Consider the following 25,038-nt stretch of genomic DNA (forward strand, 5'->3'; position numbering starts at 1 on the left):
ATGAAATCATAACTAGCAGAGGTGTAACGATTGTGGAATCGTCTCCGTGGTCAGCGCACCAGACGTGCGCTGACACGGCGGATTTCCTCCACAAGCGTATAAATTTTCAGGAACCCAGCAGTAGGTGCAATGCACCTGCAGAGGGAAATTCCTGACGGCAGGTGGAGCTGTGGAGTGCAGAGGAACAGCTCCTCTGCTCTACCACACACGCCAGACAGGAATTGTACGAAGGGAAGAACTGTAATCGCAAGAGAAGCGATTGAGAGTGAGCACAGAGACAGATTGTGTGTGTGTGCATAAAACTAGTCGCCAACCCGCGACTGTGCACACACCACAGCAGATACGAAGCAGGAACGCGATCGCGAGAGGTGCGATCGCCAAGCGTGACACAAGGCTACAGCAAGGCGGAGCACGAGAGTAGCAAAGGCACAGCAAATCATACAACGAGGAAATATGGAAAATAACAAACGCTAGCTAACTGCGAACACCGCACTCATTCGCAACAGTGCACGCGGTTATGCGCGGTCTCCACGTGATAAGCACAATAGAGACAAGCACGCCTAACTAACCATTAACAGACAAACATGAAACAGAGGACGCGAGCGCTTGCTTAACGGTTACCTCACCGAGCCTCCAGCAAGCGTAGCAGACAAGACAGACACACGAAAACAAGGACAAGCGAGAGATAGGATCCACAGCACTAGCGAAAAGTGGCTAGCGCGATCCAGGTACAGAGTAGCAGAACAGAAGGATCCCCAGCGCTAGCGAAAAGTAGTTAGCGCGATCCCAGGAGACAGAACAGAAGGATCCCCAGCGCTAGCGAAAAGTAGCTAGCGCGATCCCAGGAGACAGAACAGAAGAGATAGCTGGTAGCAACCGCTGCACCAGCTATACTCCAAGAACAGAGATCAGAACCATTTCCTGTCGACTACCGTAGGGACAGGACAATGGCAACAGGCAAGACAAGACAGAACAGGCAATACAGATAATACAATCCTAACTGCACTAGGGAAATCTGCCTAGCGCAGATTCACGAATTACACTAAGATAACTTTAACAAACGGGAATGGCTGACACTCCAGGAGTGTCCATCAGGAACAGACCATGAAAGGGAAATGTCCAGCAAAGCATTCTGGGAGCAGAATGCTTTTAAAGTGCCAGTCATCAAAAGAAGGCAGGTAACGGATTTGCATGACTAATGTATGCAAATCCCTCAGCAACACAAGCTGCACAACTGACAGAAGGTCTCCTTTCCAGAGTCCTGCAGCAAGCAAACCTAAACAATGGTCAAAAGGCTGCCTGCCTGCGCAGGCAGCTGAGCGGATTCTCATAGTACCCCCCCTCCTAGGGTCGAATTCCAGACGACCCTCAAAACTGATATCTCCAAACCACTTTAACAGAAGACTCATGAAGGTCGGGCCAGCCCGACAAGGTCCAATTCCAGAGTCAGTCCACCCGAAACCGACCTCATCGGAAACAGAAGCCACCGAAACATGCTCGTCAGCACTACAAGTCTCAGCGTAACACCCATCGTCCTGATGGGTGTTACGCTGAGACTTGTAGTGCTGACGGGCATGTTTCGTGGATACCAGAGAAGAAGCCATCGACACCCTCCAGACAATACCCACCACCTTCCAAGGAGCGTCCGAAAATACCAAATCTGCCACAAAACCTGTTCGAAGTGTCTCTTTCAAAACAAAAGCCGCTGTTGATCGTATTCAGGGTACCAAACAAAACTTCTCTCGGAATCTCCCAGAACGCCTTGAAGCTCCGCAGAGATTCCAAGAAGCCAGAACGCTCACCAGGCTCACATGGAGAGCTACCAAGCACCCCCATGGAACCTATGACAGTTCTCGATTCAGAATTAGCAGGACACCCATCAAGATCAGGACTTTCAGGGACCACTTCTGGGCATGCAAGCAGGCAGGCTAAATCAGAACATGTCTCCACCGAGGAAGCATCTGAGTACACTGGTAACCGAGGCACACTTGGGCTTTCTGGGTCACAGAGCACATTGGGGTACACCAGCACAGGAGAAACCTCAGGACATGTCGGGGAACTGCCAACCTCAGAGTCCGGCACGACAAGACCAAAACCAGGACTGGGCAGAAAATCGTCACGAGTAGAGGTCACAGGAACTGGTCTTTCAAAAGAAGACTCGGTCTCAGGCTTAAAAATCTCAATGACTGTAATGATATCTGACAGAAATTCATCATTGACTACACATGACTGAAGCTCCACCAGAGCTGAAAAGGTAGCCAGCAAGGCAGCAATGCCTACTGAAGTGGGCAACACCTCAGAAGGACTTGGGGGGCAGGAGACGTCTCCTACAAGTTCTGCACCCTTTGGGAGGAACTTGGAGATCTCCAGGAGGTCAGACAGGACCTCAGGAACATCCTTTTTCAAGTTTCCTAAGAAGGATTATGAACTATCCATGTTACAGGGCAAAGCTTGAACTTTATTTTGTGAACCGGGCAGATGTCCCAGGGAAGGTTCCACCATAAACTGAGACTGAATTTCATCATCAGGACAGGGATACACAGACATTTCTAGTGAAACTAACTCTGGCCTTCTGAGTTTCGTTTCACTGCAGGGAAATTCCTCCATAGCAGTAAAACCAGACTGCAATTCCAAAATAGCAGAGAAACAGGTAACAATGGTTGCAATACCTAGACGAGCCTCTAGGGACACTGCAGGAGATTTTAAACAAGGTAATATTGACTCATCCAGATTACTGGGTGGAGAGTCAGTACTTACTTCAGAATCAGACTCGCAAATGTCAATGCGAGTGGACATAATGTCTTTATTCATGACTCAGAGACATCTTCTCTGGACAGAGCAAAGGTGCTTCAGTATCAGGTTCACAAAACCAAAGTGCTGTCTCACTCTTAGACTTGGCTAACGATGTCCAATCCGAGGAGACAGAACGCAAAATTTGCGAATCCACAATCGCTTTAGGTTGCGAAACCGAACACTCCAAAGACAGGGATTCTGAGGTCTCCAGGCTGGATTGCTGGATCTCAGAAACGCCAGCTGACAATGTACCTTTACAAACGTCACCTGAATGACGTACACGTAATTCATTCAGAATCATTTTCCACATACAAATCAGCGGACTCACAAAGTCAAATTCACACCCCTTTTTTTCTCTTAAGGCGGAAGCATAACTTATACATGCTCTCAAGACAGATTCACTTCTGGCAATGTAGTACTTAGTGTTGGGCGAACATCTAGATGTTCGGGTTCGGGCCGAACAGGCCGAACATGGCCGCGATGTTCGGGTGTTCGACCCGAACTCCGAACATAATGGAAGTCAATGGGGACCCGAACTTTTGTGCTTTGTAAAGCCTCCTTACATGCTACATACCCCAAATGTACAGGGTATGTGCACCTTGGGAGTGGGTACAAGAGGAAAAATTTTTTAGCAAAAAGAGCTTATAGTTTTTGAGAAAATCGATTTTAAAGTTTCAAAGGGAAAACTGTCTTTTAAATGCGGGAAATGTCTGTTTTCTTTGCACAGGTAACATGCTTTTTGTCGGCATGCAGTCATAAATGTAATACATATAAGAGGTTCCAGGAAAAGGGACCGGTAATGCTAACCCAGCAGCAGCACACGTGATGGAACAGGAGGAGGGTGGCGCAGGAGGAGAAGGCCACGCTTTGAGACACAACAACCCAGGCCTTGCATGAGGACAAGAAGCGTGCGGATAGCATGCTTTGTACCACCATGCAGTCATAAATGTAATAAAGATAAGAGGTTCCATAAACAGGGACCGGCAACGCTAACCCAGCAGCAGCAGCAGCAGCAGCACACGTGATGGAACAGGAGGAGGCGCAGGAGGAGAAGGCCACGCTTTGTGAGACACAACAACCCAGGCCTTGCATGAGGACAAAAAGCGTGCGGATATAGCAGCAATGCTTTTTGCCGCCATGCAGTCATAAATGTAATACAGATGAGAGGTTCAATAAACAGGGACCGGAAACGCTAAACCATCCCAGATGTTCATCGGTCATGTTACTTGGTTGGGGTCCTGGAGTGTTGCATAGTCGTTTCCAATCCAGGATTGATTCATTTTAATTTGAGTCAGACGGTCTGCATTTTCTGTGGAGAGGCGGATACGCCGATCTGTGACGATGCCTCCGGCAGCACTGAAACAGCGTTCCGACATAACGCTGGCTGCCGGGCAAGCCAGCACCTCTATTGCGTACATTGCCAGTTCGTGCCAGGTGTCTAGCTTCATGCCCGGTGTCAGGTCCAGCGGTGCCAGCCACAAATCCGTCTGTTCCTTTATTCCCCTCCAAATTTCCTCCCCTGTGTGCTGCTTATCCCCAAGGCAGATCAGCTTCAGCAACGCTTGCTGACGCATGCCAACAGCTGTGCTGCACTGCTTCCACGATCCTACTGCTGCTGGTGCTGGGTTAGCATTTCCGGATGAGGTACAGCTTTGAGATGCGTTGGAGGAGAAGGAGTCAGAGAGGTAGGTGCTGCTGTTGTTATCCAGTGGGAGGGACGGCGGTGCAGCTGTTTGCGGCGTGGGCAACACCCGCGCCGTAGCAGGTGAGGAATCGCTGCCAGGCTCCACAAGGTTCACCCAGTGCGTGGTAAGGGAGATGTATCGACCCTGGCCGAACGCACTCGTCCAGGTGTCAGTGGTGAGGTGAACCTTGCAGGCAATGGCATTCTTCAAGCTACGGGTTATTTAGCTGACCACGTGCTCATGCAACTCAGGCACTGCAGAGCGCGCAAAGTGGTAGCGGCTGGGAACCACGTAACGTGGGATGGCCACTGACATCATGCCCTTGAAGCTGTTTGTCTCCACCACTCGATATGGCAGCATTTCGCAGGCCAGAAGCTTGGCTATGCTGGCTGGCTGTTACTGCCACGGCCCGGGGGTCATTTGCTGGCAATTTCCTCTTGCGCTCAAACATCTCAGAGACAGACAACTCAACCGTAGGGCTGCACACCGAAGGGCTGTTAGTTGTTGTGTTTGATGAACACTGGGAGACCTCAATAGCACTAGTCCGGAAAGTGACAGTGTCAGCATCGTCTGATGTTTGTGAATGTTGTGAACCACGCAATGGCTGGGCTACTGCTGCTGCTGAGGCGGGTCTGGTGGTGAGTCTGGTGAACCCAAGGGAGGCAGTGTTGCTGGTGGTACCCTGTCCTGCCGCGTTTGCCCACAGAGTGGGATGTTTGGATAGAATGTGGCGGCTCATGCTGGTGGTGGAGAGGTTGTTAATACTTTTCCCCCTGCTCAGGCGGGTCTTGCACACCTTGCAAATCGCCATGGTAACATCCTCAGTGCAGTCTTCAAAGAAAGCCCAGACTTTAACTGGCTGAGGACTCGGACCTCGTGCGTGATGTGCTGGTGCTGCTTAACCCACTGCTGGACGCTTGAGAGGTCATCCAAGTAATTATCTGGTCCTGTTCTTTTGGATCTGTGAGGGTTGTTGTCCTGGACAACATGGGCGGTATTGAGCGGGTTTTCTTGGGTGCTCCCCTGTGGCCTGTACGTGAACCGTCAGGGGAAACACCTCTTCCCTTGCCCCTCCCTCTTTCACCGGATTTCTTCCTCATTTCACTTATCCTTAAAGTACACGCTGACTGGCAGCAGTACAGTGGCAGTACAGAAATGCTATACAGTGGTGGGTGAGCGGTGTACCACTATTGTCAGCAGCGACACAGAGCACAATGCTATACAGTGGCGGGTGAGCGGTGTACTACTGTTCCCAGCAGACACAGAGTGGAAGTAAACACAATGCTATATAGTGTGGCTGAGCCGTGTACACAGAGTGGCATTAAACACAATGCTATATAGTCTGCTATATAGTCACCCCGAACAGGGTGATGTTCTGCAGAACCCGAACAGTGGCAAACACTGTTCGCCCAACACTACTGGGAGGGAACGCAGATTTTAGTACCTAAACACACGATACAACATGTTTTCCGGGGTCGGACTCTGAGGCACATACAGATGGTCCCGATCATCATCCTCATCATACAACTCTTCTCCTGAGTCTGACCCACCCACCACCTCTGCCACCCCAACATCCCCAGACACAGACCCCTCATCGTCCTCAACATTAACTTGGGATGCTGGCCTGAGCCAGACCTCCTCCTCCACATCAGGCCCCATCATCTCCTCAATGGCAGCCCTCATTAATCGCTCTGGCGACGGACTGATGGACACAACGTTCTCCTCCGGGGAGGGCTGCTGCTGACCACTGGCTGCTGGGGTGGATGTTATAGCTTGCGTGGGGCGTTGGCTGTTGCTGTTGTTGGGAGTGCTGCTCACAGCGGAGGTCTCTGGGGAACTCATGTTGAGCTCATATAGTGGTTGACGGTGAGTGGAGTATTACTGATCCCAGCAATATACACACTGACTGGCAGAGTACGCAATGCTATATAGTGTGGCTGAGCGGTGTACACAGAGTGGCAGTAAACACAATGCTATATAGTCTGGCTGAGCGAGCGGTGTACTACTGTTCCCAGCAGAATCAGAGTGGCAGTAAACAATGGTATATAGTCTGGCTGAGCAGTGTACACAGAGTGTCAGTAATCAATGGTATATAGTCTGGCTGAGCGGTGTACACAGAGTGTCAGTAAACAATGGTATATAGTCTGGCTGAGCGGTGTACACAGAGTGTCAGTAATCAATGGTATATAGTCTGGCTGAGCGGTGTACACAGAGTGTCAGTAAACAATGGTATATAGTCTGGCTGAGTGGTGTACACAGAGTGTCAGTAATCAATGGTATATAGTCTGGCTGAGCGGTGTACACAGAGTGTCAGTAAACAATGGTATATAGTCTGGCTGAGCGGTGTACACAGAGTGTCAGTAAACAATGGTATATAGTCTGGCTGAGCGGTGTACACAGAGTGTCAGTAAACAATGGTATATAGTCTGGCTGAGCGGTGTACACAGAGTGGCAGTAAACACAATGCTATATAGTCTGGCTGAGCGAGCGGTGTACTACTGTTCCCAGCAGAATCAGAGTGTCAGTAAACAATGGTATATAGTCTGGCTGAGCGGTGTACACAGAGTGTCAGTAAACAATGGTATATAGTCTGGCTGAGCGGTGTACACAGAGTGTCAGTAAACAACGGTATATAGTCTGGCTGAGCGGTGTACACAGAGTGGCAGTAAACACAATGCTATATATAGCGTGGCTGAGCTAGGTGCACAGTGGCAGTACACACAATGCTATATAGCCAGGCTAAGCCGTGTACACAGAGTGTCAGAAAACACAATGCTATATATAGCGTGGCTGAGCGAGGTGCACAGTGGCAGTACACACAATGCTATATATAGCGTGGCTGAGCGAGGTGCACAGTGGCAGTACACACAATGCTATATTAGTCAGGCTAAGCCGTGTACACAGAGTGTCAGAAAACACAATGCTATATATATAGCGTGGCTGAGCGAGGTGCACAGTGGCAGTACACACAATGCTATATATAGCGTGGCTGAGCGAGGTGCACAGTGGCAGTACACACAATGCTATATATAGCGTGGCTGAGCGAGGTGCACAGTGGCAGTACACACAATGCTATATTAGTCAGGCTAAGCCGTGTACACAGAGTGTCAGAAAACACAATGCTATATATATAGCGTGGCTGAGCGAGGTGCACAGTGGCAGTACACACAATGCTATATATAGCGTGGCTGAGCGAGGTGCACAGTGGCAGTACACACAATGCTATATATAGCGTGGCTGAGCGAGGTGCACAGTGGCAGTACACACAATGCTATATATAGCGTGGCTGAGCGAGGTGCACAGTGGCAGTACACACAATGCTATATTAGTCAGGCTAAGCCGTGTACACAGAGTGTCAGAAAACACAATGCTATATATATAGCGTGGCTGAGCAAGGTACACAGTGGCAGTAAACAATGCTATATATAGTGTGGCTGAGCGAGCGGTGTACTACTGTTCCCAGCAGCGACACACAATGACTGGGGGGGACCCTGGCTAGCGTGGCTGGAGAGCGAACTACCCTGCCTGCCTACCCAAAGCTAAACCCACAGACAAATGGCGGAGATATGACGTGGTTCGGGTATTTATTTACCCGAACCACGTGACCGTTCGGCCAATCAGAGCGCGTTCGGGCCCGAACCACGTGACCCGTTCGGCCAATCACAGCGCTAGCCGAACGTTCGGGGAACGTTCGGCCATGCGCTCTTAGTTCGGCCATGTGGCCGAACGGTTTGGCCGAGCACCGTCAGGTGTTCGGCCGAACTCGAACATCACCCGAACAGGGTGATGTTCTGCAGAACCCGAACAGTGGCGAACACTGTTCGCCCAACACTAGTAGTACTCACAAAAACGACTCTGAATCGTTCTCCAATTCATACGACAACGCTTTGAGCTGTTTTTTCTGGAACGGGGGCTCCCATTCACACCTGACTAGGCCTGAGCATTCATACTGAACAATGTTAGGGGAAGTTGTGACAACAACATGAGGAATCATATTAATTTTACTCTTGAAACTGCATAGTTTGGGAATTTTTCCCATAGCAAGATCATAGATGGAGGATCTTAAAGTAGTACTGAGAGAAGAAGATCTGTTTTTACATGACAAGGGATCCCACAAATCATTGACAAAACTGACACACTCACGCCGATCACAATCGGCAGGAACATCTGAGAAACAGGCATCAGATCGCACAGATTTAACCTCTAAACAAACGGGAGAAACTCCATCAGAATTCACGCAGGTGTCCACAGTCGAGGCACACCCATTCATTTCAGGTCGCACAGTGTCCAAACTCACTTGCTTTACCCCAGAAAGACAGGAATAATCATGTGACAATGGTGTCTCTTTATTGGAAATAATTGGTTGGTGTGTGTGCAATTCGTCCAAAATAGTCTGCCACACATAAATCACCAGATCCACATCACACTCATCACATTCATCAGAATCGATCAAAAGGCACATAGAGTCGAGACAATCATTCAGGTCATCCGCGCTCTTTGCGATATAAAAATCGCAAAAGGCTTTCCAATCGAAATCAAACTCTTCCAACAAGGCCCCAATCTCCCATGAGGCAAATGGCGGTTCAAACAACCCAGTATCTAGGTAATCTCCATATGGGTTGGGGTCAGGAACGAGGACAGACTTTTTAACTGCTTTAATGTAGTGTGCGATCCTACCTATAATAGGATCCACATATGCCTTTGCCTCAGGCAATGACATCTGCAACAAATCGAAGGTTCCCTCTGCCCTGGGAATTTTGGTTGGGCTGGACATTCTGTAACGATTGTGGAATCGTCTCCGTGGTCAGCGCACCAGACGTGCGCTGACACGGCGGATTTCCTCCACAAGCGTATAAATTTGCAGGAACCCAGCAGTAGGTGCAATGCACCTGCAGAGGGAAATTCCTGACGGCAGGTGGAGCTGTGGAGTGCAGAGGAACAGCTCCTCTGCTCTACCACACACGCCAGACAGGAATTGTACGAAGGGAAGAACTGTAATCGCAAGAGAAGCAATTGAGAGTGAGCACAGAGACAGATTGTGTGTGTGTGCATAAAACTAGTCGCCAACCCGTGACTGTGCACACACCACAGCAGATACGAAGCAGGAACGCGATCGCGAGAGGTGCGATCGCCAAGCGTGACACAAGGCTACAGCAAGGCGGAGCACGAGAGTAGCAAAGGCACAGCAAATCATACAATGAGGAAATATGGAAAATAACAAACGCTAGCTAACCGCGAACACCGCACTCATTCGCAACAGTGCACGCGGTTATGCGCGGTCTCCACGTGATAAGCACAATAGAGACAAGCACGCCTAACTAACCATTAACAGACAAACATGAAACAGAGGACGCGAGCGCTTGCTTAACGGTTACCTCACCGAGCCTCCAGCAAGCATAGCAGACAAGACAGACACATGAAAACAGGGACAAGCGAGAGATAGGATCCACAGCACTAGCGAAAAGTGGCTAGCGCGATCCAGGTACAGAGTAGCAGAACAGAAGGATCCCCAGCGCTAGCAAAAAGTAGCTAGCGCGATCCCAGGAGACAGAACAGAAGAGATAGCTGGTAGCAACCGCTGCACCAGCTATACTCCAAGAACAGAGATCAGAACCATTTCCTGTCGACTACCGTAGGGACAGGACAATGGCAACAGGCAAGACAAGACAGAACAGGCAATACAGATAATACAATCCTAACTGCACTAGGGAAATCTGCCTAGCGCAGATTCACGAATTACACTAAGATAACTTTAACAAACGGGAATGGCTGACACTCCAGGAGTGTCCATCAGGAACAGACCATGAAAGGGAAATGTCCAGCAAAGCATTCTGGGAGCAGAATGCTTTAAAAGTGCCAGTCATCAAAAGAAGGCAGGTAACGGATTTGCATGACTAATGTATGCAAATCCCTCAGCAACACAAGCTGCACAACTGACAGAAGGTCTCCTTTCCAGAGTCCTGCAGCAAGCAAACCTAAACAATGGTCAAAAGGCTGCCTGCCTGTGCAGGCAGCTGAGCGGATTCTCACAAGAGGATGGTTTTGATCCATAGACCTCTGGGTTATGGGCCCAGCACGCTTCCACTGCACCACTCTGCTGCCACACAGGGAATGCTTCATTGTAGGAAAATAAAGCGATAAAGCAAGGTGCAAAAATGAAATCCTAACTAGCAGAGGTGGTTTTGATCCATAAACCTCTGGGTTATGGGCCCAGCACACTTCCACTGCACCACTCTGCTGCCACACAGGGAATGCTTCATTGTAGGAAAATAAAGCAAGGTGCAAAAATGAAATCATGCATAGCAGAGGATGGTTTTGATCCATAAACCTCTGGGTTATGGGCCCAGCACGCTTCCACTGCACCACTGTGGTGTCACAGTTCACTCATCTCTTCAACTACAAGAAAGCCCCAGGAGTAGTCTTAGCTACCGTAATATCTATGTTACGACAGGGCCCTTATTACACTTTCTCTTACAGGGCTATGGAAACCGTTTTGCCCATGCGATAAAGCGAGGTGCAAAAATGAAATCATGCCTAGCAGAGGATGGTTTCGATCCATAGACCTCTGGGTTATGGGCCCAGCACACTTCCACTGCACCACTCTGCTGCCACACAGGGAATGCTTCGTTGTAGGAAAATAAAGCGATAAAGCGAGGTGCAAAAATGAAATCATAACTAGCAGAGGATGGTTTTGATCCATAAACCTCTGGGTTATGGGCCCAGCACACTTCCACTGCACCACTCTGCTCTCACACAGGGAGTGCTTCAATGTAGGAAAATAAAGCGAGGTGCAAAAATGAAATCATAATTAGCAGAGGATGGTTTTGATCCAACAACCTCTGGGTTATGGGCCCAGCACGCTTCCACTGCACCACTCTGCTGCCACGCAGGGAATGCTTCGTTGTAGGAAAAAGTGGCGTTAAACTTCTTGGAGCAGACTTACTACCTCCCTCCAAAAGACACTCATACATCCCCAGAAAATCTTTTAGCAGCAATTATGTGCATATTGTCTGTGGTGCAATTGGTTAGCACATTCGGCTGTTAACTGAAAAGTTGGTGGTTCAAGCCCACCCAGGGATGGCTTTGTCTTTTGTGTTCAACAGTTGTCAGAAGAGACCCCCAGATAGCCATGTAAGTTCATCTCTTTCTAGTGCAGAGTGATGCAGTGGAAGTGTGCTGGGCCCATAACCCAGAGGTTGATGAATCAAAACCAACCTCTGCTAGTTATGATTTCATTTTTGCACCTCGCTTTATCGCATGGGCAAAATGGTTTCCATAGCCCTGTAAGAGGAAGTATAATAAGGGCCCTGCCGTAACATAGATATTACGGTAGCTAAGACTACTCCTGGGCCTTTCTTGTAGTTGAAGAGATGAGTGAACTGTGACACCACACTTAAAAACCCACCCTTACCCTGGAATCTTCCAGACTTCAAATTGCTGTCCTTTGCTGTGTGTGTTACACCAGCATCATCCATGGGGGGACATGATCTTTCTGAAGTCATTTTTCTCTTGGGTATATCACAATAGTACATGCTAGGCCGGCTTCATGCTAGGCTTCATGCTAAGCTTCATGCTAGGCTTCATGCTAGGCTTCATGCTAGGCTTCATGCTAGGCTTCATGCTAGGCTTCATGCTAGGCTTCATGCTAGGCTTCATGCTAGGCTTCATGCTAGGCTTCATGCTAGGCGGGCTTTGGTGGTATAATGGTGAGCACAGCTGCCTTCCAAGCAGGTGACCTGGGTTTGATTCCTGGCCAATGTATGTGAGCTGGCTTTTGACATCCTACAAATTCTAACGAGAGAGAGTGAGAGAAAGGTGTGTGTGTGTGCGTGCGTGCGTGTGTTTTCTTGGGCCTTTTTGCCACTAAAATTGTAATCCGGATTCGGATATCTGGTAAATCCGCGGATATCCGGGTTGCCCGTGAAACTATCTGCAGATAGCTATCTGGATTTTTTTTAAAAATCCGGAATCCAAATCGGACAGTGTAAAAAAGTTCGGATATCCGGGTTACCCGGATATCCGAAATCCGGATGAGCATCCCTGCTTAGCAGTGGTGTAAAAGGTCTGCCAGGGAAGTTTGAGCTTTGCCATAGTGTTTCCCCCCAAAATACATGTAATCTAACAGCATTTCACCAAAAATACACGTAATTTGGCAGAGGTTCCTCCAAAATACAGATAATATGGCAGTGGTTCCCCCAAAATAATCGTAATCTGGCAGCAGCGGTTCCCCCAACATACACATAATTTGGCAGTGGTTCCCCAAAATATGCGTAATCTGGCAGCGGATAACCCAAAATACATGTATCACCCAAAATACATGTAATCTGGCAGCAGTGGTTCCCCCAAAATACACATAATCTGAAAGCAGCTGTTCCCCCAAACATATACAATCTGGCAGCGGTTCCGAACCGCGGTTCCCCAACATACACATAATCTGGCAGCTGTTCCCAAAAATACACTTAATCTGACAGCAGTGGTTCCCCAAAAATAGTTATTCTGGCAGCAGTTCCCCCAAAATAGGTGCCCCCAGTATAGGTGACCAGATCTATAGGTATCCCCAGTGGAAGTAACCAGGTCTGTAGGTGTTCCCAGTGTAGGTAGCCAGGTCTACAGGTTCCCCCAGTATAAGTAGCCAGGTCTATAGGTGTCCCCAGAATTCCGCTACCGTTTCATTCCGAGGGAATTCCTGAGCCGTTCCGCGGAATTCCGAGATACACGGAATTCCGTCACAAAATTTTAAAATCTCTCTCTCTCTCTCTCTCTCTCTCTCTCTCTCTCTCCTCCTCCTCCTCCTCCTCCTCCTCCTCCTCCTCTCCTCCTCCTCCTCCATTTTGATGTGATTCCGGAAAATTCCGTCGGAATTATAAATTTCCGCGGAATTCCGTTTGAGAAATTCCGTTCCGACTAACAAAATCGGAATTATTAATTCCGACCGGAATCACGGAATTAATAATTCCGCGAAATTTTCCGACCATGCCTGGTGCTGAGCGGCTTTTCATTGGTGTGCTAACACTTAGCAAGCTTTTGTGAACCAAGCCCTTGGAATCCTAACCACAAAGAGGATGGTGCTGCATACTCCACTAAATGTGTAGAGATGTCGCGAACCTCTGATTTTTGGTTCACGAACCCAGTTCGCGAACTTTCGTAGAAGGTTCCGTTCGCACGAACTTTCGTGAACCGCAATAGACTTCAATGGGGAGGCGAACTTAAAAATTTTGAAAAATTTGTACTAAGTAGAAAAATGATACAAAACATGTTTTAAGGAGTCTAACACCTGGAGGAAGTCATGATTAGGTGAAATACACATCAAAAGTCCCAGAAAAAAATCTGGATTTAACACAAAGCAGTGTTTTAAGGTCAGAAATCTCATTGAATATTCAATGGCAGGCATACACTGCTTTACAACACCAGGAAGTGTAATCATTCCTCCCTGACTCCCTCCTCCCTCTCTTCTCCTCCTCCCTCTCTCCCTCTCTCCCAGAGGGAGGAGGGTCTTGTCTTCCAGGGAATTGTAGTATGTCAAAAGCCAGCTTACATACCTTGGCCAGAAATTGAACCCAGGTCTGAGTGCGTGGTAGGTAGCTCACTTCACCACTATACCACCACCAACACTACATGCTGAAGCCAGCCTAGCATTTACCATTATGATATATCCAAGAGAAAAATGAGCTTGCTTAACGACAGAAGAACCTTGCCTTTTATAAGGGGGGGGGGGGGCTCCAGGAGTGAGTGTAGTTTGATTGGCGACAATGTGCCTGCTGACTGATGTAGAGGGTCAAAGCTCTGCTCAATGGAGCATTATAGGGGCGAATCGAACTTCCGCGAAAGAAAGCAGTGGCAGTTCCCAAAAGCCATATGCATTCTTCATATCTTTGTGTGAGAATCTGAGGGCAAATAACTGAAGGAAGCTCTTAGACAGAGATCAAGACTTTGACTTTCACAACAGACGGATAGTGTAATGCTTACGGTTTCTGCCTCTGACACAAGCAACCTGTGTTTGAATCTCAGCTCTTCCTGTTCAGTAAGCCAGCACCTATTCGGTAAGGAGTGCTTGGACAAGACTCCCTAACACTGCTACTACCTATTGAGTGCGCCCTAGTTGCTGCCACTCAAAGCATTTTGAATCCACCAGGAGAAAAGCACAATATAAATGTTACTTCAAAAAGAGTCAAACTTTTTCACAGGTTGTTTGTGTGTTACTTAAAAATAATTAAACTAATATATTGCAAAGGGTCTTCATTACTTTGTCCATTAAGGCCTTGATTCACTAACTGGCACTAAGCTGGTTAGTGTGCCTTATCTGAGTTAGTGTGCCTTATCTGAGGTTAGTGTGCCTTATCTGAGGTTAGTGTGCCTTATCTGAGGTTAGTGTGCCTTATCTGAGGTTAGTGTGCCTAATCTGAGGTTAGTGTGCCTTATCTGAGGTTAGTGTGCCTTATCTGAACGTAGTGCCTCTTAAGTAGCTTTGTGCACAGTAAAAGATGCACAAAGCTACATTGCGCACAGCGTAATGTGCCGATCTTTGCGTGTGGTGCGACGATAACGTTGCACCCGCTATACTGTATATGATGCGACCATAAGGTCGCATAGGATGCAACGATAACGGTGCACTGATGCATCCTATGCATCATGTACAGTATAGCGGGTGCAATGTTATCGTCGCACCGCGCGCAAAGATCGGCGCATTACGTTGTGCATTGTGCAGTGCACGATGTAGCTTTGTGCATCTTTTAGTGTGCACAAAGCTACTTAAGGGGCACTAAGTTCAGATAAGGCACACTAACCTCAGATAAGGCACGCTAACCTCAGATAAGGTTAGCGCTGTAGTTTGTGCCCAATAAGTGATAAGGCACACTAACCGGCTTAGCGCCGGTTAGTGAATCAAGGCCTAAGTGTATGGAGAGAAAAATGTCCAGAATAGAAAGCAGCATGTCTTTTTTTAGCAATAGCAGGACTGTGGAGTTAATGCTTTCTAAATCACGCTAGCCCATGGCCGTATTCTTGCCTACTGTGTCCTTAAAAATAATGGCTCCTAGGAGAAATGAGCTTTCACCCCAACAGTCACCCCTTGAGGCAAGCAAATGGTTGGAAAATGTATTCAATTGTCTTGCACAGAACACTTCCCATTTGATCACAAAAATTTTAGCATAAGACAAAAACAATCCTTTTTTTTCAATTGCTGTAATTCACAGCTAGTTCTGAATTGTTTTGTATTAGCTCTTTTATTCTAACCACTTAACTGCTACTGTGGCTATAGAGATAAATGGTTTTATAAGTTATCTGTTTCTATAAAAAATAGACCATGAATGATACTTCATGCAAAACAGTGCAAAGATGTAAGAAGCAATTTCTTAGTGTTACTTGAAGACACCATTAGATTAATAGCAGTAACAATGCCCTGCTCTGTACCAGCCTTTGTCAAGTAACTGTAAAGATATAAATATGTGCAGGGTGTGATTTCAGGTCACAAAAGTAAATGACACCAAAACTATTAAAGGGGATCCGAGATGAAATACTAACTATAACAAGAAGTAACTTGTCTATATATCTTATGTACAGTTTAGATGGTTTAAACAGCAAATCTGTCTGCATACTGCTTTAATAGAATATGATGATTTCTTCCTGTGATACAATGATAGCAGCCATGTTGTTTGTAAACTTTACACAGAGGCAGGCTTATCTGCACCATCAGCACTCAGAATGAAAAAAACCTTTGAGACACAATTGAGATGCATAACTCTAATGCAATGCATGTGCCATAATCTCTCTCTGACGCCTCTCCTGCTGCAGCTCCAAGCCTCTCTCACCATCCATCACCAGGAGGCACCTGCAGGCTGCAGTTTGATTTCTTCTGGATCATAGACAGTTTTACACAGTAACGTGACGCTCGTGCCCTGGGATTGTCTGAGCGGCATCTCCATCATCCCCTGTGGCATGGAAATTCAGCTAAACCTCCTTGGCAAAAACTCCTTCCACTATACAGCTCTGATAGGTTAGAGGTGGTGGGGAGGGCGGAGTTGGACTCGGTGAGCAGTGCATCGTGTGACATGGCCAGGCCGTAACTAGCAGGGATTATGTCAATGTGTAAATTGCCTGCTGCTGTGATGAGTTCGCTGCCTGCCCTTGCAAAAATGGGGGTGTGGTCACCCAACATAATGGGGGTGTTGCCATGGGTGGGGCGAAATATACATAACCTTAGCAGCAGGGATGCTCGGATAGTACGTTTTAAATTCCGAATCGATCCGGATCTGGATATCCAGATATCCGGATCTGGTCCGGATATCCGAATCCGACCTTTTAGATATCTGCAAAATTTCGGATATCCGAACTAATTATTTGCGGATCTCCGATCGGATATCCGGTGCGATTTCAGGTTTAAGATTGGCACACCTTACCGTGTGTAGTTTGGGTGCTCAGTCTTGATGCGAAAGCAGCATCAGTCCAATATCAATGATACAAGTCCGACTGGCACACTATGTCGATTCTCCAAACGAGTTTATTGTTTGCACAGCATGACAATTGTTTCGGGGCCACAGAGGGTCCCCTTCATCAGATAAAGTGCAGACATATAATACGGATATCCGAATGCACAAACCAGAAGTGCCTTTTAAAATGCTTTAAAAACTTTTTTGACCTTCAAAAACACCTTTCTACCCTCTTTCCTCTCCTCAGGAGGCGGATCTTTTCTTCCAGGGATGTGTAGGATGTCAAAAGCACGCTCACATACATTGGCCGGGAATCAAACCCAGGTCAACTGCTTGGAGGGCAACTATGCTCACCACTATACCACCAACACTACAAGCTGAAGCCAGCCTAGCTGGCCTGGGAAGGATGAAAAGCTAGGTGGCCATGCAACCATTCCTGCTAACCTAAAGCTTACTTGTGTTTTACAGCGCATTGGCTGAAGACTTTCCCGAATCCAGTGCTCCAATATGGGGAAGCTTCTCTGTTTGCTGGTTTTTTGTTTTGGTTTTTTTAAGTGTGGTGTCACAGTTCACTCATCTCTTCAACCACAAGAAAGGCCCAGGAGTAGTCTTAGCTACCGTAATATCTATGTTACGGCAGGACCCTTATTACACTTTCTCTTACAGGGCTATGGAAACCGTTTTGCCCATGCAATAAAGCAAGGTGCAAAAATGAAATCATAACTAGCAGAGGATGGTTTTGATCCATAGACCTCTGGGTTATGGGCCCAGCACGCTTCCACTGCACCACTCTGCTGCCACACAGGGAATGCTTCATTGTAGGAAAATAAAGCGATAAAGCAAGGTGCAAAAATGAAATCCTAACTAGCAGAGGTGGTTTTGATCCATAAACCTCTGGGTTATGGGCCCAGCACGCTTCCACTGCACCACTCTGCTGCCACACAGGGAATGCTTCATTGTAGGAAAATAAAGCAAGGTGCAAAAATGAAATCATGCCTAGCAGAGGATGGTTTTGATCCATAAACCTCTGGGTTATGGGCCCAGCACGCTTCCACTGCACCACTGTGGTGTCACAGTTCACTCATCTCTTCAACTACAAGAAAGGCCCAGGAGTAGTCTTAGCTACCGTAATATCTATGTTACGGCAGGGCCCTTATTACACTTTCTCTTACAGGGCTATGGAAACCGTTTTGCCCATGCGATAAAGCGAGGTGCAAAAATGAAATCATGCCTAGCAGAGGATGGTTTCGATCCATAGACCTCTGGGTTATGGGCCCAGCACACTTCCACTGCACCACTCTGCTGCCACACAGGGAATGCTTCGTTGTAGGAAAATAAAGCGATAAAGCGAGGTGCAAAAATGAAATCATAACTAGCAGAGGATGGTTTTGATCCATAAACCTCTGGGTTATGGGCCCAGCACACTTCCACTGCACCACTCTGCTGTCACACAGGGAGTGCTTCATTGTAGGAAAATAAAGCGAGGTGCAAAAATGAAATCATAATTAGCAGAGGATGGTTTTGATCCAACAACCTCTGGGTTATGGGCCCAGCACGCTTCCACTGCACCACTCTGCTGCCACACAGGGAATGCTTCATTGTAGGAAAAAGTGGCGTTAAACTTCTTGGAGCAGACTTACTACCTCCCTCCAAAAGACACTCATACATCCCCAAAAAATCATTTAGCAGCAATTATGTGCATATTGTCTGTGGTGCAATTGGTTAGCACATTCGGCTGTTAACTGAAAGGTTGGTGGTTCAAGCCCACCCAGGGATGGCTTTGTCTTTTGTGTTCAACAGTTGTCAGAAGAGAACCCCAGATAGCCATGTAAATTCATCTCTTTCTAGTGCAGAGTGATGCAGTGGAAGTGTGCTGGGCCCATAACCCAGAGGTTGATGAATCAAAACCAACCTCTGCTAGTTATGATTTCATTTTTGCACCTCACTTTATCGCATGGGCAAAATGGTTTCCATAGCCCTGTAAGAGGAAGTATAATAAGGGCCCTGCCGTAACACAGATATTACGGTAGCTAAGACTACTCTTGGGCCTTTCTTGTAGTTGAAGAGATGAGTGAACTGTGACACCACACTTAAAAACCCACCCTTGCCCTGGAATCTTCCAGACTTCAAATTGCTGTCCTTTGCTGTGTGTGTTACACCAGCATCATCCATGGGGGGACATGATCTTTCTGAAGTCATTTTTCTCTTGGGTATATCACAATAGTACATGCTAGGCCGGCTTCATGCTAGGCTTCATGCTAGGCTTCATGCTAGGCTTCATGCTAAGCTTCATGCTAGGCTTCATGCTAGGCTTCATGCTAGGCTTCATGCTAGGCTTCATGCTAGGCTTCATGCTAGGCTTCATGCTAGGCTTCATGCTAGGCTTCATGCTAGGCTTCATGCTAGGCTTCATGCTAGGCAGGCTTTGGTGGTATAATGGTGAGCACAGCTGCCTTCCAAGCAGGTGACCTGGGTTTGATTCCTGGCCAATGTATGTGAGCTGGCTTTTGACATCCTACAAATTCTAACGAGAGAGAGTGAGAGAAAGGTGTGTGTGTGTGTGTGTGTGTGTGCGCGTGCGTGTGTTTTCTTGGGCCTTTTTGCCACTAAAATTGTAATCCAGATTCGGATATCTGGTAAATCCGTGGATATCCGGGTTGCCCGTGAAACTATCTGCAGATAGCTATCTGGATTTTTAAAAAAATCCGGAATCCAAATCGGACAGTGTAAAAAAGTTCGGATATCCGGGTTACCCGGATATCCGAAATCCTGATGAGCATCCCTGCTTAGCAGTGGTGTAAAAGGTCTGCCAGGGAAGTTTGAGCTTTGCCATAGTGTTTCCCCCCAAAATACATGTAATCTAACAGCATTTCACCAAAAATACACGTAATTTGGCAGAGGTTCCTCCAAAATACAGATAATATGGCAGTGGTTCCCCCAAAATAGTCGTAATCTGGCAGCAGCGGTTCCCCCAACATACACATAATTTGGCAGTGGTTCCCCAAAATATGCGTAATCTGGCAGCGGATAACCCAAAATACATGTATCACCCAAAATACATGTAATCTGGCAGCAGTGGTTCCCCCAAAATACACATAATCTGAAAGCAGCTGTTCCCCCAAACATATACAATCTGGCAGCGGTTCCGAACCGCGGTTCCCCAACATACACATAATCTGGCAGCTGTTCCCAAAAATACACTTAATCTGACAGCAGTGGTTCCCCAAAAATAGTTATTCTGGCAGCAGTTCCCCCAAAATAGGTGCCCCCAGTATAGGTGACCAGATCTATAGGTATCCCCAGTGGAAGTAACCAGGTCTGTAGGTGTTCCCAGTGTAGGTAGCCAGGTCTATAGGTGTCCCCAGAATAGGTAGCCAGGTCTATAGGTGTCCGCAGCATAAGTAGCCAGGTCTATAGGTGTCCCCAGTTCATATAGCCAGGTCTATAGGTGTCTCCAGTTTAGATAGGCAGGTCAATATGTGTCCCCAGTATAGATAGCCAGGTCTACAGTATATGTGTCCCCAGTATAAATAGCTAGGTCAATATGTGTCCCCAATATAGATAGCCAGGTCTATAAGTGTCCCCAGAATAGGTAGCCAGGTGTCCCCAAAAGGAGGGGAGGCAGCGCAGTAAAGGGGGAGCAGCATGCACAGGGGCAGGGAGTCTCCCCCCCCCCTTTCCTCACCTTGGGGCTCCCCCTTCCTCGCTCCCCCCTCCAGAATTTGCGGTGTGACAGCGGGCAGCAGTGGAACACTTCCTCCTATACCCCTACCCAGCGCGAGAGGAAGATCTGTGCACTGGCGGTCTGGTCTAGTCAGTGACGTCACCAGACCAGCGGCGCACAGACTCACTCTCACACTGGGTATAGGAGGAAGTGTTCCGCTGCCACCCGCTGTCACACCGCAATTCTGGAGGGGGGAGCGAGGAAGGGGGAGCCCCAAGGTGAGGGAAGGGGGAGATGGCTCTCCCGCCCCGCCTCTGTGCCCTGCTCCCCCTTCACTACGCTGCCAACTCACGGTGGGCCCCCTAATGACCATGGGCCCTCAGTCCGTGCCTTAGTGCCCGAGTGGTCAGTCTGCCCCAGGTACAGGGTGTTGTAAAAGGACTTGTTTTTGGCTTAGACAGCTCAAAGATGAACATATACGCAGGTACATAATGATATAGGCACACGTTACACTGGTAATAATTATATGAACACATTACACATTGGGGGTATTGATGTTGGGACATGGACAGATTACTGGTGGAGAATGTAGCTGTGGCCGGCATCGGCATGAATAGCATGGTCTGACTTGTTTGCACTGTGCACACTGCTTACCGCCCCCAGCCCCTTATTTATCTGTTTTATCTGGCACCCTAGGCCTAGAGACTCCCTGTTTAGGTAAGCAGAGAGACCCCGTTTAGGTATCCAGAGAGGCTCCCCTCCTGTAGGGAGCCTTAGAGACCCCCATTTAAGTAGCTAGAGAGCCCCCTATTAAGTTAGCCAGTAGGGACCCCCTATAGGGATCCTTAGTCCAGGGCCGGCGCTACCATTAAGGCAAAGGAGGCAGCTGCCCCAGGGCCCCAGAGCTTGTAGGGGCCCCCAGTGGCTACAAGAGGAAAAAAAAAAATTTGCAAATCGGCCTTAGGGCCCTTTTCCACCAGCGCGTTTGCGCTGGCTGAATCGCAAAACCGCAAACCGCTAGCGATTTTACAATCGCTACGGTTTGCTTTTTATCATAGGAATCGCGGTAGGTCATTTCCACTACCGCGATTCGCTTTTGTCGCGAACGCGCGGCGGAGCGATAATTGCCGCGATTTTGCTATGCAGTGCATAGCATAGCAAAATCGCGGCCGCAAACGTCGGGGGAATCACCGGTTTTGCGATTCAGCAATCGCTAGCGTTCAGCGTGAACGCTAGCGATTGCAGGTGGAAAAGGGCCCTTATAGTTTTTGAGAAAATCGATTTTAAAGTTTCAAAGGAAAAAAAAGTACATTTAAAAACCTGCCGACTTTAATGGTTAATAGCAAATCCACCTTAAATGCTAGAAACCCTAAATTTGCAGGATATGGTAAGAGGAGATCATTAGGAATAAGAGGAAAAAACAATTATTCAAAAAGACCTTATAGTTTTTGAGAAAATTGATTTTAAAGTTTAGAAGGAAAAAAGTATACTTTTAAATGCGGTAAATGTCACTTTTAGTAGCAAACCTAACGGTAGTGTCATTTTACATGCATCAAACAAAAGCGCAATAAATTTCCTGACGGGGTTTCCAGGGGGTCTATATGCAGCCGCAGCGCTTTGGCCAGGGATCGCTATACAGCCATAATATGGCTGTATGAAGATCGCTGGCATTTTTCCTATTTTTCCAATTTTTTTTTTATGTTTAGAGTGTGGGAATTAAAAAAAAAAAATATGTTGGTTCCCCCTTCCTGAAACTTTTTAACCCCTTGTCCCCCATGCAGGCTTGGATAGCCAGAATGTGGAGCTCCGACCGATTGGGACTTCACACCCTGACTATACGAGCTGCAAAAAAGGTCCCCTAATGCCGATTTTTGTTCCGGGGTATATGTTGGGGGGCCCACCCAGGTTTATTTTGCCATGGGGCCCCATTGTTGCTTAAACCGGCCCTGCCTTAGTCCCCCTGTAGAGAGCCAGAGAGTCCCTCCTATTTAGGCAGCCAGAGGCCCCCTCCCCACTGTTTGGCTACCTAAACAGAGCACTCTGGCTACTTAAGCAGGGGGGCACTCTGGCTGCCTTGAGTGCCCCCGATTAGGTAGCCAGAGTGCTTCCCTGTTTATGTAGCAAGAGTGACCCCCCCCCCCCCCTCCCGGTCTAGGTAGCCAGAGAGTGGAGGGGCAAATGCAGAGTACGCAGTGACTATATACTAGTACGCATAGACATGTACCATGTCCCAGTTCTGGCTGTCTAATGATAACAGTAAGATCATAGGGAGTGCTTTTACCATACAACAGGGTGATTTATAGAAGCTGCAGTAGGCAACGCTGAAAATACTAAAATTTGGTGGTGTAATGATCTCCTCTGTGAGGTCTGTTTTGTCTTCAGACACTACTGCAGCCAGACTATGCTGGCTGCTGTGTGCAGAGATTTTCTGACATTCACAATGAAGGAATTGTCCATTTGCATTTCATTCGCATTCCATTGTGGTGTAGTCTGCTATGCTGAATTCAAGTGCTATGCTGTTTGCATGGGGATGCATAAACTTAGGAGATGCAGGCTAAGTGAATGTATATGGCTGCCTTGTCCTTTTGCATGCTTCTCTCTGATTGGTGTGTTAATCCATAAAAGTCACTTCCTGAGTCTGCCTCCTCGCCCGACATTTTGTTAGTCTTTGGACTGCAAGTCCTGGGTCAGACTTTAGTTAGATCCTAGTGCATTGAACCCGGCAGGACCCTGGCCTAGTTGCACATAGCTAGAGTTATTTCGTGTATATTGTAATTGACCTTTGATAGCTGTAATCAGTAGTATATAACATATCAATTGTATTTATCTGTGTATGACTTTTTGCCTGTTCTGACTACACCTTCTGCCTCGCGATTCTGTACCTCTGCTTATCTGACCTTGTTGCCGACTTCTTGCCCGAAACTTTACTCTGAGCCTGTCTTACGATTCTGTACCTCAATCTGCTCGGTTGTTGCCTACCTGATCTGTCTGACTATCCTCACTCACCAGTGGGCCCTCGCCACTGGAGAGGTTACCGCTGAGCCTCTATCAGCAAGTTACTGTTTGCACCAATCACTACACATACTGGTGCCTCTTTGTTATTTTCATTATTGTATTAGTGTGTTCAACTCCTGTTTGTTTGAATACTCTGCCACCAGTGGGCTCCTCCCACTGGGGCTACTGCCTTGGTGGCGTTTGCCACTTTTCTGTGCACTAAACACGTGTATTTCTCACAAGAAATAAGGTATACTGACTTGTTATATCCTGTACTTTTTGTATTGCTCATTGCTGCTTCCGCATTGGGCAATTTCTTTCTGGCATGTGCTATCAGTTTGACAGACATTTATCTGATCTATTGCAGATCTGTTCCTGCTTCTGTCCTGTTAATATATTGCTCATCGCCGCATTCGCTTTGTACAATTTCTGTCTGTCGTCTGTGGACTGTTCAGAGGATTTGTCTCTCTGTGCTACACAGCTCCACCTGCTGGCTGGTTTGGTTCCACCACAGGTGTGTTCCACCACTACTGGGCTCCTTTGTCTGAACGTTTGTGGGAGATCTCCTCAGAGTCAGCGTACACGCTGTGCGCTGACCATGGAGATCGTTCCTGCAATCGTTACATTATGTCAGGCCAAACCCAAATTCCCAGTATGGAGGGAACTCCTGACCTGTATGAATTTGTCGAATATGGGTCTTGTACCTTTACGCGTTTTAAAAAGCTTAATTCTGAAACCAAAGACGGCTTTCTTTCTGAATGTGTAAGATTTGTACTTAAAGGAATACGATCGATTCACATATTTTTTTTGATTGACACAGGAATTGTTTGGGAAGTGCTGCTAAGTACTGGTGTATACATTTTAGTAGCAACTTCTTTGTTTACTGTTATCAAAATACATTCAAACTTTACTGACGCCAAAACTGACGGCTGATTGAGCCATGAGGAGAGGGGAAATTCCCCTCACACTTGATCAGTTAACTCTATGTGTAGCTCTGTGTGTGACAGAGAAGAGAGCACCCAACAGCTGCAGCTCCTGTGTCCTGTGTTTCTGACTTACGTGTCTGAAGAGAGCAGAGGAAATGTAACTAATTGTCACAGTGTAACGATCGGTGTCAACACACAGAGAGAATCTGATTATTGGTGATCTGCAGTATCACCAAGAATACAGATGTATACCTGATTATTGATGATCTGCAGAATCACCAATAATACAAGTATGACTAACCTCTGGACACCTAGTAATGAGTAAGTGTTTTAGTGCAACAGTAGGCTATCTCCCGTGGGGCGGGAGACGTAGAAATTATGAGCATGGACCACCTGAGGAGCAGGTGGCCTTTGGCTGTGTGGGAACTATCTCCTAGGAGAGGGGATAGAGATAACCTGGGAGCCAATGATTCCCTGCAATACTGGGAATCAGACTATACTGCAGCCAACACCTGGTGGAATGGTGTTACTGCTAGTACAGTTAGACTGAG

General features: G+C 47.5%; 1 protein-coding gene across 2 annotated transcripts in view; it reads left to right on the forward strand.

Annotated features, from left to right (window-relative positions):
* The window catches only part of MLIP (muscular LMNA interacting protein), a 446,927-nt gene that overhangs the window by 218,640 nt on the left and 203,249 nt on the right, over window positions 1-25,038 (forward strand). The gene's annotated exons all lie outside the window — the stretch shown is intronic.

Source organism: Hyperolius riggenbachi, chromosome 4 (assembly GCF_040937935.1).
Source record: "Hyperolius riggenbachi isolate aHypRig1 chromosome 4, aHypRig1.pri, whole genome shotgun sequence".
Lineage (NCBI taxonomy): Eukaryota > Metazoa > Chordata > Amphibia > Anura > Hyperoliidae > Hyperolius > Hyperolius riggenbachi.